This window comes from Amblyomma americanum, chromosome 4 (assembly GCF_052857255.1).
Source record: "Amblyomma americanum isolate KBUSLIRL-KWMA chromosome 4, ASM5285725v1, whole genome shotgun sequence".
Lineage (NCBI taxonomy): Eukaryota > Metazoa > Arthropoda > Arachnida > Ixodida > Ixodidae > Amblyomma > Amblyomma americanum.
In genome coordinates, this window is record NC_135500.1 from 200034406 (window position 1) to 200054329 (window position 19924).

General features: G+C 47.1%; 1 protein-coding gene and 1 pseudogene across 1 annotated transcript in view; both read left to right on the forward strand.

The window, feature by feature from the left end:
- nompC (no mechanoreceptor potential C) overlaps positions 1-19924 on the forward strand; it is a 101584-nt gene that overhangs the window by 11505 nt on the left and 70155 nt on the right. The window lies entirely within an intron of this gene.
- On the forward strand, positions 13673-14365 carry LOC144127511 (iripin-2-like; annotated as a pseudogene).

The following is a 19924-nucleotide window of genomic DNA, read 5'->3' on the forward strand; positions in this document are numbered from 1 at the left end:
AAGACTTCGCAGAATTCATTTTACGAGCCTCTGTGTGAGTGTTTTCATGTACTAGGTCGCGTGGACTTGTGTTTCTTAGCGAGTGGACGTGACCGGCAAGCACATTGGGACCTGACGAAGAGAGGACGGGTCGGAAATTAGAAGTAGAAATAGATGGTACAGCCCGGCTGCTCAGTCACTTTCTCCTCTTTCTTTCATTTGATGTGGCCAGATATAAGCTGCTTAGAGTAGGTGGCGCGCGCCTCTGTATAGCTTTTGTTAACTTCTTCTGCAGGTCTTTCCGTTACCGAATCTTGCTTCGCAGACGGCTTTAACGTGCCTGTGGAGATCTAGATAATAATGCCACGGATAGTGCGAACAGTGATGACATGGACAAAGTGACAAGGCTTGACACAGGCTGTGTGACCTGGGTTTTGCTGGTCGTTCTCTTGTGTGCCTTGCCTTGTGTACCGCTGAGAGCACGCTTAAAACAAACACTCGAGTGCGCGTCCTGCACTCACAATAGAGCCGCTGAGCGCTACTAGTCGTAAATGTTCCTATTCACACCCCAAGCGTTTTCGCAGTGCCTGAGACAGTTATTTTCGCATAAGTATTCTTTTTTTTTTCAATGTGACATCAAAAATGGCAAGAACTTTTTTCGTTACCTTGTATTACATACTGCAAGTTTCTCATTGTAAAACGGTGCCGTGCTTTAGTTTCTGTTAACGATGGGATGTGCTCTTCTGTTTTCGACAGCAGCTTAGGAGAAAGAGTAAAGGTTTGAAGGCACAGCTTTTGTGCTGACACACGGAGTTATTTGTTTTCCCGCTAAACTACGGTATGCTTAGCCCACTCCTCAGATGACCTTGTTAGTTTCGCCGCAGATTTTCTTAAGCTAACACCGAGGACAGCTCCCTCCTGTCATTGTTCTCAATAAAAATAGATTCGCAGGCTCTTTCTAGGTATGTTAACGCTTGTCCTGCAACAACAAACCATTCATGACTGAGAAAATGAGAAAATTGAATTTGGAACTTTTCCGGTGCCCCGCCGCGGTGGCTCAGTGGTTAGGGCGCTCGACTACTGATCCGGAGTTCCCGGGTTCGAACCCGACCGCGGCGGCTGCGTTTTTATGGAGGAAAAACGCTAAGGCGCCCGTGTGCTGTGCGATGTCAGTGCACGTTAAAGATCCCCAGGTGGTCGAAATTATTCCGGAGCCCTCCACTACGGCACCTATTTCTTCCTTTCTTCTTTCACTCCCTCCTTTATCCCTTCCCTTACGGCGCGGTTCAGGTGTCCAAAGATATATGAGACAGATACTGCGCCATTTCCTTTCCCCCCCCCCCAAAAAAAAAACCCAATTATTATTATAACTTTTCCGGCCTCTCGAATTAAACCCGTGACGCTCACATGAAAAAAAAAAGGGCCTGCCGCCGTTTCGAAGTGAATGGCAATGTAGCATAGTCTCTGGAATCCACGCACGAGATCTGATGATTGACTTACAAAGTCGGCCCTTGATGGCGACGCATGTATTTTGTTTTTCGGTCATTTCTAGCTTGCAAAAGCTCCCTTTTCGGCGATAGTGGTCTGTTTGGTAGTTAGAATTCCTGGTCTATTGTTACACGCCAACTGCAATTTGTCCTCAGTGTCCCATTCAAAGGCGACGCCGGAGAGCAAGTAAAAAAGGGCAATTGGCCATCTTACTTTCCTTGGCCGATCCAGTTGTAAAGAATTGATCCAAATTTCAGTCCCTATACGCCATTTTACCGGGCGCTGCCATCTTGCATACGCAGCGCCGTCTATGATCTGGGCAATATCGTCGCCATGTTGGAATGGGGAATCTCCAAGTTGTGCATAGGCATGTGGGTCAGCGGCAGTTGTTTTCTTTCTAGTGTGCTTTAATTTCGGTGCTGCAGTGCGCATGACGCGAAAAATTATTGCTTGAGGTTGAGTCAAGCTCGCTGAGACGACATGTGCGGAGCTTCGGGTTGCAGCGAAGCTGCAAAAGCTCGTCGAATCGTGACAGGGCACTGGCTGTGCCTGTGATTACCATTGGAGGCTAGTGACGACTCATTATAAAGGCATTTGCCCTGAATGGCTTCCTAGATCGTTATCTTCCGATTGTACACAGCGCGAAAGGCTTGCGGAGCCTTCAGAGGTAGACATTCGCTCTGCTCTGCATCTTCCGTTTCTGATCGAATGTGTGCACGCGGAAGCTTGCGCAGACTCATCGCACTCCCACCCTCAGTGCACACGTCCTGCTAATTCGCTTTTCTATTTCACACCAATCATAACCGCGGCTGGATCGATCACGGCCGATCCATTGCTGGCGGCACCGTTCACGAGCCCATTTCGTTGCTTTATCGGTCGTTTGGCAAGACCGCGATCTTAGGATTGAATGGTTTCGGAGAAAAACAGTCGCTGAAAAATTGCGTGCAAACATCACAGGCATATTTATTGTGGCTTCGCCATGTTGCGTTGACGAATTTAGGCCGCAAAAAATCGAGTCCAGATTAGACTGCTGTGTTATCAAAACACAACAAGCCAGCGTTCATCGACCGGCCTGTGGTACACGACTTTCGTCTTTTTGTCAGTACATGCGTCGCCGTCCAATTTTTACTTGAGTAAAAGTTGATTCCAAGGCATAATTTTTTTGCTTAAAAACATAAATAGCTATAACAAAATTGAAATAATTACTCCCGAACATAAGATGAAAAATTGGCGTTGTGGCCTGTTTGAAGTGTACCGAGCAGACGCGAGAAGGCGAGAAGTCTTTCCTGCTAATGTTCGCAACAAAAAGTCTTCGGTGCTGTTCGTCCCTAGGAAATTTATGCAGCCGAAAAAGCCTGCAATCAGATTGTTATCGCAGCTGGCCATAAGCTTCGCGTGTTTCTATTTGCAGTTTTTTTTCGCTTTCGGTAGTTGTTGCATCAGAAGGTGACGCAATGGTTCCCAGTGAATCTCGAGTTCGTTGTCATTGCGCTAAATCCTCGAAAGAGCAAAAACGTGACAAAAATGTGTCAAGCGCCAAGCTAGCACAGTGAAAACAGCGCGCGGGCACCGCAAAGGCCAGAGAGGAGGAAGGCAGTCGGCGCGCCACCGACGAACTGGGTGCGAGGCTAAGACGTAAAATTGTGTACAGAATCGAGGGGGTTATCTTAGTTTTACACATGGATTACCCGGCGGAATTCTGCAGCTGTGCTAGTTGGTGGGCGATAATGTCATGGAAACAGCGCGTGGCCAGAACGTACAAGGAGGCGTACCACAGACCACAGTACGAACGCTCGTGCGTTGTCAGTCTCCACCTGCAATTTATCCCCTCATTAACTTAAAGGGACACTGAGGAGAACTCTATCAATTTTTTTTTGTTAGCATAATCTGACAGTTCGCCATTTCATGGCTTTGTTGCCGCTTGTCCGGGCGCGAAAGATGCATTTATTTCAAAGAAATTTGGATTCGAAGTTTTTCCCGCCCCTCTGGTTCAAACTCAGGAAACTCTTATGACGCCACGGCAACTCTTATGACGTCACAGAACGGAGTGACGTGAGTCGTGTCGTAAACGCAGACTCCCTGATTTCTGACGGCTAGCGGTGCTGTGCGCAACCTTCCTTTGCAAGCCTCAGAGATTCGTGACTTCCATGAAGTAAGGAAAATTCCTCCAAGGTGGCGCCTCTTGTCCAAGGAAGTCATCACGCTTGTACTTGCGAGATTGGCCCGTGGCGGCGATACCTGTATTTTGGTTCTTGCTATTTTGTACATTACAAGAGCTTTGTTTTCAGGAAGAGTGGCGTTTTTGTGATCAGGAGCTGCTATTCTATGGATACAAGCCAACTTCAATTTCTCCTCAGTGTCCCTTTAAGAGACTAACTTTTGTATGGTATGGTATGGTACGGTATGGTACGGTATGATGTGGTATGGTATGGTATGGTATGGTATGGTGTGGTGCGGTATGGTGTAGTGTGGTGTGTGTGGAGTGGTGTCGTGTGGTGTGTGTGGAAGGGTTGAAATGCGGGCCAGTTGGTTCGCAGTAACTCGAAAAAAAATCGGTCACAAAAGACAAGGGACAAGAGAAGGAGTGTTCTCGCCACAATGACTGGCTGGTGGTGTGGTGTGTGTGGTGCGGTGTGCTGTGGTGTGGTGTGGTGTGGTGTGGTGCGTGGTGCGTGGTGTGTGGTGTGTCGAGTTTACCGTCCCGAAGCATCACATGAGCATTGAGAGGTGCCGTGGTAGAGGCCTCCGGATAAGTTCAGACCATAGTGCGGTACTTTGACTGGAGGGGGATGGACTTGGGTGACGAAAAGGCGGGAAATGGGCACCCTGCCGCGGACATTTTGCACCCGACGAACACGGATACTTCCCCGATTACTCGAAACGGTGCGTCCAGCTCACAAACTCGCATTCCTTTCTCTTTTACCTGACAGCAGAGCGCGCTACGTACGACATCTACAATGTCAGACGTGAGGCACATTTGATACCCATGTTGACCTTCCAGTCACTTTTATTGTTTCCTTCCGCAGCACTCGAAAAGAGAGACCGATGGAATCTGTCCTCGTCCACCTAGTAACACCTTCGACGGGTCTACATTATGTATTTCACCTTTCCAAACCGGTAGACCGAAAACGAAGACCCCGTTCGCCAAAGCAATCCGCGACCAATCGCTCGATCGCAGCTCGAGTCCAAGCGCAGGGCGTGTCGCGCTGTTACCCGACGGTGCAGGTGCGCGCTCAGCGGAGAAGCACCCAGTTTGGCTCGCGGCTTCGAGCTGTGCCCGAAACCATTACGACGCCACGGCGGCGGAAAAATGTACAGCGCTTGTATCACGCTTCGCTGGTCGCGCGGTAGCGGCTGACCCAGGAGGACGAGGCCCGGCCATCCTTTCTTTTTAATTCTTTCACCACACCACTGTGCCGGATTGGTTGTGTTCGGGAGGTCCGTCGCAGAATTTTTAATCCTCTTTCTCCGGAATTGTGGGCGTAACAGCTTTGTATTGGCGAAGCGCTCTGTGTTCACCGGTGCTGTGTAGCTGTCTTATTAGTCACTCCGTTCGGCCTTCGATTCTGGTGCATGAGTCATTACCACTTTTTTTTATTTTTTGTTGTAAGGCATGATCGGGTCAAAGAGAAACGTTAATGCACTTATGTCTGTTTTCCTGAAATGTGGTAGCGTTGAGAAAGCTGTGAAAGCTGCCACCAGCAAACAAGAGGCTCATTTCTCAGCGCTGTTCTTATGTAGCAGCGCAAGACTCTTGACTGTCCTTCAACGAGCATATGGCGACCACCGTGGCTCAGATGACAATGCGTTAGATATGCTTGGGGGAAGGGGGGGGGGGATGAGTGAACCGGCCCTTTCGCTCAAATTCATGGACACGTAAGCCTCGCCCTTGCTCTCACCTTTCGTGATGTCAGAGACGTGATGCAAGAGGCGTACTTCGACAGACCCTGTGTTGCCAAGTGCCCTACTATGGAGGCAACACAATGTATCGTAGAGGAATACAGGCCTCGAGAACAACCCTGCCTTCGCATGCGCGCGCACGCAAGCGTGTACGCACGCACGCACGCACGTGCACACACACACACACACACACACACACACACACACACACACACACACACACACACGCACGCACGCACGCCCACACACACACACACGCGCACGCACACACACACGCACGCGCGCACACACACACGCACGCACACACACACACACGCGCGCGCACACACACACACACACACACACACTCGCACGCACGCACGCACACGCACGCCCGTACACACACACACACACACACACACACACACGCACGCACGCACGCATGCACGCACATGCAATGATGGTCCTGTTTGGTTGGGACGAAATAAGCCAATGTTCGGCGAAATTGACGTCAGCTGTTCCTACTTCCCGAAACGGACGATTCCAAACCCTCTCGCACTGCCCGTTAACGCACTGTTGGCGATACGATAAATGCATCTTCTTCTGCCGGACAAGCGTCAGCAAAGCCATAAGAAGCCAGGGAATCAATTTTTAGTGAGAACAGTAATTGCATGATTTTGTTTCAGTATCCCGTTAAGGAAGACTCGGGTAACTCAGGAACAAACACCTAGGTTGCCAAGTGCCAAGCCCAACAGCCTGCGCTGAAAAGAGGCGAAGCCAGAAAATTTCTTCGGGCTAGGCTCGAGACAAATGAGAAGCCCAAAAATGAAGTAAAAATGACTGGTGGTTTAGCATTGCTAAGTAGAAAATATTGTGCGAAAACACGGTTTTTTTCAAGTGGACACCACCGCCACGTATCTCAAATCTCGATTGAAGTGAGGTGTCCACTGACCCAGGGCGCCAGTTATGTGCCTTTCCTTTTCTCAAAATCAACGTAGTCTAAACCTTCCGCTGGTTTTGACAAAATAAAAAGCGCATAACTGCCGCCATTTATAGGTGGACACCACCGCCTACTCAGAGCAAGAATTAGGTGCCCAGTGACCCAGTTACACTTGCTACTCAGAGGCTTCACACAGACGGACACCGCTGAAACCAGGGGAGTGCGACTAGAAATGTTTTCGCACTTTAAAAGATTAAAAAATCTCTCTGGTGTAGGGCAGAGTGCACAGGTACTCAGATAACCTTCTGACGTCTCTTTGGTGGCTTTCGATGGGCGGCTCTAATCGCGAGAAGAAAAGCGCCAGGGAAACGTGGGACAGGCACGATACATGGATGTACAGAGGCCAAAATAGGGGGGGGGGGGGGGGGGGGGGTCGCCCTTCGGCATGCGTCCGTTGACGTCATCCTGCCTGGCAACAGGGAGAGGTTTGTACAGTATCTTCAAAGCCTCGATAGCCCTGACGCTTTTGCCCGTTGCAAACTCTATCTGCACAACAGGAAACGACAAACACAAAATTAAAAACGCCCTAACTGCAGACATAATGCAGCATGGCTGCACCACCACCTTTGTTTGCTGCGTGGCGCTGCCGGCAGGCTCGTCCTATCCCGCTGGTGTCCCGGGAAGCACTATGGCTCCTTTGTCTACCCCAACCTCCTCCCGTCTACGCTCAAGCTACGCGTGTCTTTTCATCCTGCATGTTAAAGGAATTAGCGAGCAGCTCTCGAGTGCAGTTAAGATCTCTTCGATTTCGCTGCATTTGCTGCACTACTTCCCTGAAGTAGTGCCGCCGGTGTGCAGCGTCAGTTCAGGCAGCTTGGCGCTTGCTGATTCTGAATCGAATCGTAGAGTGCAGGCCTGGTAGCCTGCTAGCACTGGCGTTCGCAGCAAATTGCAGCCAGCGGTGTGCAGCTGATGCCAACGGCAGCCAAAATCCCGAGCCGGATGAAAAGCTTTCAAGTAGCAATTAACAGTTAAGCGTTGCCATAAACCAGCCCCAGGAAATTGTTTCTGCTTATCCGAGATTTCCGGCCGCCATCTTGAAATCTCGGACGGACAAGAAGCGTTAGAATGCGAGTATTAACAGCTAACGCTCTTAAAAAGTTGTTGCATGTATTTACTTTATTGCTTACGTATAAGTAGTACTTACTTCATTAGTAGGTTTTCCATGAGGTTCACTGTTATAGAACAAAGTTTGCATGATGATCCGGAGTTCCCGGGTTCGAACCCGACCGCGGCGGCTGCGTTTTTATGGAGGAAAAACGCTAAAGCGCCCGTGTGCTGTGCGATGTCAGTGCACGTTAAAGATCCCCAGGTGGTCGAAATTATTCCGGAGCCCTCCACTACGGCACCTCTTCTTCCTTCCTTCTTTCACTCCCTCCTTTATCCCTTCCCTTACGGCGCGGTTCAGGTGTCCAACGATATATGAGACAGATACTGCGCCATTTCCTTTCCCCAAAAACCAATTATTATTATGATGTCACGGTTTTTCGTTGTCCTTTCAGTCTTTGTAGAGCACACTGTGCAACTTTCACTCCAATTTGTTATGTTGAATGTTTGCAGGCTGACCTTCTGTATTACCGCTTCTGATGCGTTCGGCGAGCCCATGACATAGCTAGGAGACCAGTCAACTCATTTTCTCTTGCCTAGTGCAATGAATTTAGGTGCGCTTGAACGAGCTTATACTAATGACTTAAGAACAAGGACGAGCTTGAAGACAGAACGTGCCGTATCGCAGCTGTGTCTAATTTCCTCCTTGTTCTTCGAACACGCGCTTAAGCGCGTTCAAGTTGCTATTCTTAACCTGCTTTTGCAAACGAGCCGCCGTTGCACTGCTTACTTACATGCGCGCACGGCTGACTCCAGATAAGTTAGCGCCTTTCTGCACAGCCTGTCTTTTTCGCGCGCAGTGGTCTCGCAACAGCGGCTGTGTGTACCCACACCGCCAGGCGCCGCCACCAGAGGCCGCCACCGTCGCAGCGAAGCGCGCTGTTCGCCGGCGCGTTAAGCTCCGCCAGAGCGAGTCCGGCGGAGGGACGCCAACTGCGAAATGCACGAGGCCTGCGGAAGGATGCCTGCGCATTGCGCAAGCGCCCCCTCTCGCCACGCTGAATGTTAATAGCCGCCCGCCCAGCGCTCCGGACCGATAAACTAATTAGTTTTGAGCGTGGAAACTATTATACCGCTTCACCCCTGGGCGCTCCGAACTGTCCCATCAGCACGACTAGCCTAGTTGTGCTAAAACAAAAAAAAAATAACAGATTAGATTAGCTGAGAAACATGCATAACACATGAGTAAACGTGAGAAAACGAGTCTGCCTTGCCACGAGCGCTGATTAATTTCCACTATATTTTGGGATATCATCACTTATGCACACCGTCGCATCTAAGCGGGCCCAAGCGTTGGTGGGGCTTCGTACGCAAATGAGCCTTGAGGCACGTCGTTGCCCGTCGCTCGCCGCTCCGTGACGCTTTTTAACGTAGAAGTCCTTAAACATTGGGTCATCTGCAAATGGACAGCCTGCGTAACAGAGAATGCATCGTTCTAGGTTGAGGCCACCCATTCTCTATACACAGAGGCTGTTCTTGGCAGGTGCTCTGCTTTCTACATCATGCATTAAACTGAGAACTTGAAGGCTGTGACTGTCATCACAAATGAAATGAATAAATTGACAAGTGGCAGTAGATTACTGTTTCGACCTCAGCTGTAAGAAATAAAATTTATACAGTTTGTTCCAAATTATTCCGGCCTCATACTACCCTAGACTTTCTCACAATATACGGTGTAAAGAGTTAAACTCAGTTCATTAAATTTAGTGCGACAAAGGCACACCTTCGCTTCCAAAATGCCATGTAGATTGTCTTCGGGTCGCTTCCGGCACCATGATTTCTTAATAACCTCATCAAATATTGGTGCAAACGAGAAAACAGGAAATGCACATGGATGCGTCATAATGGTGAGATTAAAAAAAAAATTGGCGGTTGATTAGTTTTGGTTAAACCTGGAGTGACGCGACAGCTACAGCTGGCCGAGTGGAACTTGCTGAGTTGAATTGCAAAGTGCCGCCGGCAGCTGCTCCGCACCACGTGACCAACCATGTGACAGCGTGGCAGCGCAGTCACGGGGTGGTGGCGCAGCAACGCGAAGGCTCGAAATGCTACCATAATGTAGCTATCGCTACAATAAAATACACTTCATACTATGCGCTCACCCTGGTATCGTGCAGGATGTGGAGGTCCTCGGAAAGGCGCGTTGTAGCGGCCTCAGGATAGCAAGGTCTCGAATTAGCCTAGACTTCAACAGGGAACGGAAGGGACTTGTGAAGCGCGGAAGCCTATTAACAAGTCAGCGGATAGAGGGAAAGTGGAGGAATTGAGGATATCGTTGCAAAACAGACAATCGGATTTTACTGAGGACGGTGACCTTAATGTTCAAGCGATGAACGATAATCTCACAGATATCATTAAGGAATGCGCAGTAGAAGCAGACAGTAGGTTGGTTCGACAGAATACGGACAACCTACCTCAGGAGACAAAATATCTCATTAAGAAACGCCAAGTCATGGAGGCGTCTAACCCCACTGGCAGAATAGAACTGGAAGAGCTATCAGTCAATCTATAAGCGCAATGTAGCCGGCATAACGAATTTTAATATAGAGAGAATCAAGCACGCTCTAAAGAACGGAGGCAGCCTAAAGGCAGTGAAGAGGAAACTTGGCATAGGCAAAAACCAGATATATTCGTCAAGAGACAGACAGGGCAATGCCATAAGCGATATGAATGAGACAGTGAAATGAGCCGAAGAGTTCTACACAAATCTATGCAGTAGTCAATGTAATCAGGGCTTTAATGAGCGAGGCAGTAGCGCACAGCACTGGGACATCCCGCCAGTAACGAAAGAGGAACGAGAAGGGCTAAAGCAACCGCTGGGGCTCAGATAACAGCAGATCTGCTGAAGGACGGAGCGGAGATTGCGCTAGAAAAACTAGCCACCCTGTGTACGCAATGCCTTATGACCTCGAGCTTTCCAGAAGCATGGAAGAACGCTAACATCATCTTAATTCATAAGAATGCAGACGTCAAATGCACAAAGAATTACAGGTCGATCAGCTTACTCAAATGTTTTTTTAGGTGAATCCCCAAAGGGTGAGTAGATTTATAATAAGGAAGTAATTACTCATTGGCATCCGCCGATCAGCTTACTGCCCGTTGCCTAAAAGGTATTTACGAAGGTAATAGCTCCGCACAACAAATGATCAGGAAGGCTTTCGTAGAGGATACACAACAATAGACCATATTCACACTATCAATAAGGTGATATAAGCAGAGTGTAACCAAACCCCTATATATAGTCTTTATAAATTACCAGAAAAGTTTTGACTAATTTGAAACTTCAGTAGTCAGGCAGGCAATGCGGAATCAGGGAGCAGAAGAGCTGTATATATCTAAAAATACTGGAGGATATCTATAGCGATTGCACAGCTACCATAGTACTCCATAAAGTCAGCGATAAAATTCGAATACAGAAGGGTGTCAGGCAGGGAGACGCGATCTCTGCAGTGCTATTCATCGCCTGTTTACAGGAGATATTCAGAGGCCTGCATTGGGAACGATTCGGGATGAGAGATAATGGAGAACATCTTAGTTATCCCCTGATTCGCTGATGACATTGCCTTTCTAAGTCAGTAAGGAGATGAAGTGCAAAACGTGATCAGTGTGTTATACAGGCAGAGCAGAACAGTGGGACTAAACGTTAACATGCAGAAAACGAAAGTAATGTTCAACAGTCTAGCAAAGGAACAACAGTTTACAATTGGCAGCGAGGTGCTGGAAGTGGTAACGGAATACGTCCTTAGGGCAGGGAGTGACAGCTGATCCGGATCATGAGAAGTAAATAACTATGAGGATAAGAGTGGAATGAATCGCATAAGGCAGGTTCTCTCAGATCATGATTGACAGTTAACTAATATCCCTCAAGACAAAAGTATAAAACTGCTGCATGCTATCGGTACTCACCTATGGGGCAAAAATTTGGAGGCTAACGAAAAGGGTTCAACTAAAATCAAGGACAACGCAGCGAGCTATGGAAATAAAAGTGATAGGTGTAATAAAAGTAAGGAAGAGGGCAGAGTGGGTCAGGGAACAAACGCGTGTTAATGACATCCTAGTCGAAATCAAGAGGAATAAAGGGGCTTGGAGAGGGCATGTAATGCGAAGGCAAAATAACCGATGGTCCTTAAGGAGAGACTGGATTGAAAAGAAAGGCAAGCGTAGCAGGGGGCAGTAGAAAGTTAGGGTGGCGGATGATAGTAAGAAGTTTCCGGGGATAGGGTGGTTGCAGCTAGCCCAGGGCAGGATGAATTGGAAACACATGGGAGAAGCCTTTGCTCTGCAGTGGGTGAAGTCAGGCTGATGTTGATGATGAGATGTGATGTTAAGAGAGGTAAAGAGCAGTGTGGGTCATGGAATAAACGCGAGTTTGTTCCCTGACCCAAGCCGACAAGCAACGAGCGGCAGTTCAAATTAACCTTAGAATAACTTAATTACACTTCAACAAATCCATAAATTAATGTCAGCCGGTAAACAGACATGACGTGGCCATGACGAAATACATTACTAAATGCTGGCCCACCTCCTCGAAGCTGCCATAGACTCATTTTTGCAATTCTTGAGCCAAATATGGACATTGGGAAAAATACCATGAGGCATGAAAAAAACACTTATTGTGCCTTTCCTGAAGGCTTTTAGAAAGCCGCCAACTTCCCCTGGTAGTTATAAATCAATAGCACTCACGAGTTGTCTCGCCAAATATTTCGAAAGTTGGTTGGGTATTAGGTTGACGTTTATTCTCAAAGCCCATGAACTTCTTTACGTCCACCTATGTGGATATTAAAAAAAAAGTATGTCTAACAGCTGACCATCTCGTCCAACTTGAAAACACAGTCCGAAAGGCATTCATATAAAAACAACACTGTCTGGCAGTTTTCTGTGACATGAAAAAGGCTGCCGGAACCACAAGGAGATTTGGGATTCTCCGCCCCGAGCAGACCTAGGTATCCGCGGTAGAATGCTGAGCTGCATGAAATATTTCTTGTCCGAGCGTTCATTTTATATACGCCTGACTTCACCTCTATCGGAAATTTATTCAGGAAAATAAGGTACCTTAGGGCGACATTTTAAGCACTACACTCTTTGTCATAAATATGAATTCTGTAACCAAAAGAATTCCAAAGCCTATCATGTATTCCATGTTTGTAGATTATCTTCATACTGCATACATATCTTCCAGCCTAACCAACATGTGAGATAGATTTACAACTCATCATAAAAGAACTTGCAATTTGGGAAACAGAATTGTATTTACCTTTCCACCACAAAAAAAAACAGCATCTCTTTTTTTTCGTGCAAATTTTTTGGCGTAGCATTTATTTATTAAAACCTTGCATTCCTTCCGCACATAAACACGCTAAATGAGAACACCTACCAATCTCTAAACATACTAAAAGTGTTCTCAAGAAAGCATTGGATTGGAGGTCTGATAGAACATGCCATCTGCACCTTTATCGCCCTTGGATATGTTCGTTGTTAGATTATGGGTGCACTTGTGCAGTTCAGCAACACCTCCATACTTGAAAAATTAGATTCAATACATAACACAGGCCTGCACCTCTCGCGCGGTACATACAGAACATATCCCGTAGTCACCCCCTATGCAGAAACAAATTAACCCCCGCGCGAAATTAGAACTCTCACTTGTACATGTACGCTTAAAATGAGATCTCTACCAAAACACATCTGTTACCCAGTTGTAACGAAGTGTGCTTATAGAATTATATTCAACAGCAAATTTCAAACTATCAGGGCTATGGCCTTGCGATTTGAAGATATGTTCGAAAATCTCGGCATACTTGGCACATTACTTGATATTGCCCATAGATGGGATCCACTAACACCATGGTACAATTTTCCTGCAATCTGCGATTTCCCTATTGCACATAAAGATGGGCTGGCAATGCGACGACGGAGCGGTAAGAGTGATAACCCGGACTCTATTTTTAAGCGCGTTTTTCCTTGTTATATCTTTTGGCAATTTATTACAGCACAAGAAATCGAATACGTTCTCTCGCACGCGAAGATATGAAACTTAAGCAACGCGCAGTCGTCGACACTGCGAGCCGCACTGTGCATGGTCAGCGGTGAAATCCGAGACATAGTTCGCAGGAGGTCGTTACGAAGCCCCCAAAAAATGCACGCTTAAAAAAAAAAGACCACTACGAACAGGTTTGAAAAGAGCAGCCTGTGGCATAGGACGTTTAGAAAACATCTGCGATGTTTGCCAGGTTTGTTCTATTCGCTACGCTCGCGCTGGTCTCCTCAGAAACCGACGATGCGAAACTCGCCAAAGCTAACCACCACTTCGCCGTGAAGCTTCTCAAGGAGTTGGCGAACCAGAATCCCTCGTCCAACGTCTTCTCGCCAATGAGCATCGCCACTGCCTTCGGCATGGGTTATGCCGGAGCCAGAGGAAGCTCGGAAGCTGAGCTGGCATCGAGGACACATGCAGGTGGGCCTCAGGGAGAAGTAGAGGGCCCTCGCGGCGTACAAGAACCTGCTCCAACTTGCCTCCTCACCGAACGTAACGCTGGAAATTGCCAACATGGTCCTGGAACAGGCAACTTCCAAGTCCCCCAGAGCTACAGGCAGTAGCTGCACGACGTCTTCGACGCAGAGCTGAGGTCCATGGACTTCACCAACGAATATCCCAAAGTCGCCGCTTAAGTCAATGTCTGGGTAAGCGAAAAGACAAGGGGGAAGATCGACGCCATCCTAGGGGAAGGTCAGCCGCTGGACATGATTATTTTCATAGTCAACGCCGTCTACTTCAAAGGGAGCTGGGCGACCGCTGTCGACCCGGCGAAAGACGAAAACAAGCTCTTCCTCAATCTGCGCACCACAGAGCTCAGCAAGCCGGCGATGGAACTCTTTAAGCGTCTCCTGTACGCCTGCCTCCATAGCCTTTGATGCACGAAACTTTGTGTTTCAATATCAGCGCGAGAGGAATTTCACTTAGCGGAACGTTGCCATGGAACATATTTGTTAAAGAGCGACAGATGAAAGGGACAGAAATGTTTTTATGGGAAATAAAGCGTGAACTTTTCGAATATTTCTTGGACCTGTTTTTAACAACGCGTGTATGTTAGCAAATACAAGGACCATGTAATGAGCTCAAGTTTAACACTTTACGATTTCACTTTGCAATTCTTATTGCCTGAAATACTTGGTTAACAAATCATTCTTGAAATCGTAGCTGCTCTGGGACAAAAACGTGGAGGCTAAAGAAAAGGGTTCAGCTTAAGTTAACGACAGCGCAGTGAGCTACGTCAAAAAATGATAGGTGTAACATGCGTAACGTTAAGAGACAGGAAGAGTGCATTGTGGGTCAGGGATCAAACATGGGTTAATTACATCCCGGTCGAAATCAAGAGGAAGAAATCGGCTTGGGCAGGACATGTAATGCGAAGGCAAAATAACCGATGGTGTTTAAGGGGCTCTGAAACACCTTTTGATGAGAATACATCAACTCGCTCAATTACTTCAATTGGTTGTCATGAACACCTGAGCCAAATAATACACTTCTACCCGCTGCAGAGAACCCACAATTACGCGCGAAAGTTGGCGAGCCCTTCCCGGCGACTTTTTCATGCTCGCACCCTTCTCCGTCGCTCGCATCTGCGTGTGGCTATTGGTTAGATGCTTTCAGACTTCAGGCAACTACCATGGCCGCGGACATGGTAGGCGGAAGTACATGGTAGGCGCAACAGGCAGGCGGAGCTTCCGGACCGCGTAGCTCCAGCTGGTCCGGAAGCTCCGCCTCCGGAGGTGGGGCCGGCGGAGGAGCGCCGACCTTCCAACGTGCAAAAATGGACCAGAGAAGAGGGGAAGGCGTGCAGACCCTGAAATTCAAATTCTGACTACTGATAACTCACCTTCTACAGAGCGCATTAAAAAAATATTCTTCCTGGACAATAATCGTGAAGCAGCGCGCTTTAGCATCGCAGGCATGCCTCAACTTTATTAGAGCCCCTTTCAGACTGGATTCCAAGGTAAGGGAAGTGTAGCAGAGGCCGGCAGATAGTTACGCGAGCGGATGATTTTAAGAAGCTTGCTGGGATAGATAGAGGGCAGCTAGCACAGGGCAGGGTTAATGGAGATATATGAGAAATGAGATAAGCCTTTGTCCTGGGGTGGGTGTAGTCAGGCTGATGATAATGATAATTATGAAAATCTTGGTACCGTAACGAAGTAAAGCTATTATTGCCTCTTCATTCCGGGTGAGGGCTGAGGAATTAGCTGTTCTAATGCGTTAGAAGCTGCGTGTGGCGTTACCAACTTCAACGGTGGGCACGAGGCAAAGTGAAGAGAGAAAAATCGCCCTCTACACTTCTAGGGGAGAGGAGGAAAAGGCCGGAAGGTGGCTGCCAAGGGAAGAACCCAGGGGTTGGCTATCGTGGACGGAGGTGGTTCTGATGAGACCAGATGAACGCGCACAGTGAGGGATGTTGCCACGGGGACAACCTTAGCTATCTGCCGCTTTCGCTGATTAATGCGCTCTTAAGGAAAGGAGATGATGTCGTGCTGACACACTGTCATCGCGTAATGATAATTAAGTGCCCTCGTAATTTTTTCGATTACGTAGGTTTTCCGTTGTCATTATTTCCGTCTTGTTTTCGTAACCAAAATTAAACATTCATGGCGCTGGCTGTGTGGCTTGCCCAATGTGTAGGTTGCTTAACCAACTGTGGCCAAACATGGCAAGTGGGCAGAGCTCTCCGTGAAGCCTAAGCCCATGAACTCCTCGACAAGTAGAAGCCCAAACTTGAGGACCTTCTTTATTTTTGTTTAAGATAATATGTATGAACCACCACCAGCACTGCCGCAAGGTTAAAGGAGTGATATCTCTTCGGTGTGAACATTAAGAAACTACGTCACGTCCACTGGCACAAGGCTAGTCTTAATTGATGCATGGATTTACTGCTAACATGACTGCCAGTGGCGTACGTTCCTCTTTTTTCTACGCACTTTGTACGCGCTTTATTTCGCTGAAGGTCATCATGCCGGCATATTACATGAGGGGTTGGGCCACAGATACTTTTTTGTACTGCTTCCATAACCACAAATGCACTTTCATGGCGCTGGCTGTATTGCTTTTCATGTATTTCCTGCTTTATTTTAAACCGCATACACCATTTCTGCGATGAAGGAAGAGAGTATAGCTGCCGATTTTCAAATTTTCTTTTTTTCCGCACGATACACGACTGGAACTGTCTGCCGGATTCAATCGTCACTGCGCCTTCTCTTTTTTTCACATCACTAGTGACGACATTTTTATAGATCTTGATATAACTGAAAAGTTGCCTTCTTTCCCTGTTTTATTATGTATCTGCTTTATATGTTGTGTACTATTCATGATAGTGTTATCATTGAAGTCCTGCAGTGTTTATGTTTCATTCGCATAATGCATGTATTTTGTATAGCACACCGAATGCATGTATTCTGTCATGTTTCATGCGTTTTCCCTACAATAATGTCCAGCAGGGCGCTAAGGAACCTATATAAACAAAATAAATAAATAAATGGGAAGGTGGCTGCTTTGCCTACACCCACCCATCTGTCCAACCCGCCGCGGTGGCTCACTGGTTAGATCGCTCGCCTAGTGAGCGGGCGACGCTGGCTCAATACCGGCCGAGGCGCCCGCGTTTCGATACATGCGAAGCGGTAAAGGTGCCCGTGTGTTCTGCAATTTCAGCGCGCGTTAAGAAACTCCAAGTGGTTCTTCCAACCACCTTCGTTCTTCTGCGACGGCATGTAAAAACTAATTCCAACAGGCCGATGTACGGTCAGGACTAAATGGAACGCGAGCAAGCATGTGTCGTACTTTTCTACATTGCAGCAAGATATCTCTTTACAACCGGTTTATTCCTTTCTATCCTAAGGCGTAAGCCTTTCTTGGCTCAAGAGTAGCGCGGACGGAAGTTATAGATGGAAGTATGTAGATGGAAGTTGTAGATGGAAGTTTGTGGACGGAAGTCTGTAGATGGAAGTTGTGCGCATGAACTGTATCATAAGTTGTATGGTAAATAAAACAGGAATGTAAAAGTTGATTAAGCAACAGTTCATAAGCAAAATATACGTAATAAAATAATAGAACCATAAATGTCAAAAAATAATAAAAACAAAAATAGTAAATTTAAAATAAATACAATTAAAATAAAACAAATATAAAGACAATTAAAAATGAAAATGGAAGGAGAAAGACAGGGCAGGGAAAGGCTTTCGCTTTTCCGCTCTTAAGCAGACTTAAGTCCAATCCTGATAGTTTTTCGTGGACCCTTCAATAATAATAATAATAATAATAATAATAATAATAATAATAATAATAATAATAATAATAATAATAATAATAATAATAACAATATAAACAACAACAACAATAATAATAATAATAATAATAATAATAATAATCATAATAATAACTGGTTTTGGGGGCAAAGGAAATGGCGCAGTATCTGTCTCATATATCGTTGGACACCTGAACCGCGCCGTAAGGGAAGGGATAAAGGAGGGAGTGAAAGAAGAGAGGAACAAATAGGTCCGTAGTGGAGGGCTCCGGAATAATTTCGACCACCTGGGGATCTTTAACGTGCACTGACATCGCACAGCACACGGGCGCCTTAGCGTTTTGCCTCCATAAAAACGCAGCCGCCGCGGTCGGATTCGAACCCGGGTTCTCCAGGAACATAAATCAGGCTAGTTTTGTGGTGCAGCTTAAAATACGCAGGTAAAATAATTTTTCTTCACAGGCGCTGTTCGCGTTTCATTCCGGCCTTACTGTATATGCTGCCGCTACCTTGGATTATATAGCAAAGTGATATGCCTCTTTGGAAGATGACAATCTAAGTCCTTATTCGAATGCAATATTGCTTAGTTCAATCTCTTAACGAACAAAGCCCAATAGGTATATCTTATCGAACACACCTGATATTTTGATGTGGCAATCTACATCTGTAAGCCGCCGCGGTGTCTCAGTGGCTATGGCGCTCGCCTGCTGACCTGAAAGACGCGGGTTCGATCCTGGCTGCGGTGGTCGAATTTCGATGGAGGCGAAATTTTAGAGGCCCGTGTACCGTGCGATGTCAGCGTGCACGTTAAAGAACCCCATGTGATCGAAATTTCCGGAAGCCTTCACTACGGCGTCCCTCATAGCTTGTGTCACTTTGGGACGTTAAACCCACATAAGACATAAACCAATCTGTATCTGTGGCGTACGTATGCCTTTAAATCGGAAGTTTCTTTCGAATGGTCCCGCTGCAAGTTCAGTAATGTTGCTTGGAAGCTGTACACTCGTTAATTTTAGCAATTTTACAGCGACAGCTACAGAAGTTCTCTTTAGATTTAGGCTGTAACCCAAGTGTGTCACTACCTCGGTCCTGTCTGAGGTAAAACAGTGAGAGAGAAAGAGAGAGAAAGGGCATTTTGTTTGTTTTTCGGTTTTTTTACACTTCTGTTCATGCGTGGACGGAAAACATATGATGACGCTGTCACGTGGCGGAGACAGCGCAGTAGAGAGCAGATGAGCAGACAGAAGTGGTGGTGAAGTGAATTCTTCACTGGGCTGACTTGCGCCGGCAGAGAACTAAACTCGGAAGTGGCTATAGCAACAAACCTGCTCGGCAGTCTTCGTAGAACAGAGTCACCGCCGCAGTGCGCAGAGAGACGTCTAGTGACAGCGCCCGGTTCGAGATAGCGCATCTCTGAGTATGATCAGAGCATCAAACATGCACCATCTCGAACCAGGCACTGCCGCTAGACGTCACTCAGCGCGCTGCAAAGCGCAGAGGGCACGGAATTCGAGTGCTCTATGCAGCTCTGGTTTATGGTTTAGGGGGTTTTAACGTCCCAAAGCGACTCAGGCTATGAGGGACGCCGTAGTTAAGGGCTCCGGAAATTTTGACCACCTGGGGTTCTTTAACGTGCACTCACATTGCACCGTACACGGGCCTCTGGAATTTCGCCTCCATCGAAATTCGACCGCCGCGTCCGGGATTGAACCCGCGTCTTTCGGGTCAGCAGCCGAGCGCCATAACCACGGCTTCTACACATGTCTGTGGACGACTGTACTAGGCCTCTTGTTTAACTGGTTCACAGAGACGTAAGCAACCATAACCAGTAATTCTTATTAATTAGGACCACAACAAAAAAGTTCAGCCCTTAATTTCCTTAAAATGAACTGTAGTCTAGTTCCATAATATTTTTTCGGCTCGCGTACTCTCTTTTGTCATGAAATTTTCGGGCATGACCCCAAGTTGCACAAAAGAGAAATAGATGGGACGGGGCTGGTAAGTGGCAATAGGCACATATTTGAACGAGTGGAAACAGCCATGACTGGCGCTATTTCTGGACCTTTTTGTGCTTTTCATCGCTGGTTTTACTCGTTCAGACTACAGCATCATGTCAAGGGCTTCAATCTGCTTTTTTTTTTTTTCAAAAAGGAACGATGTAGTGGCACTGGTCTTCTCTGTA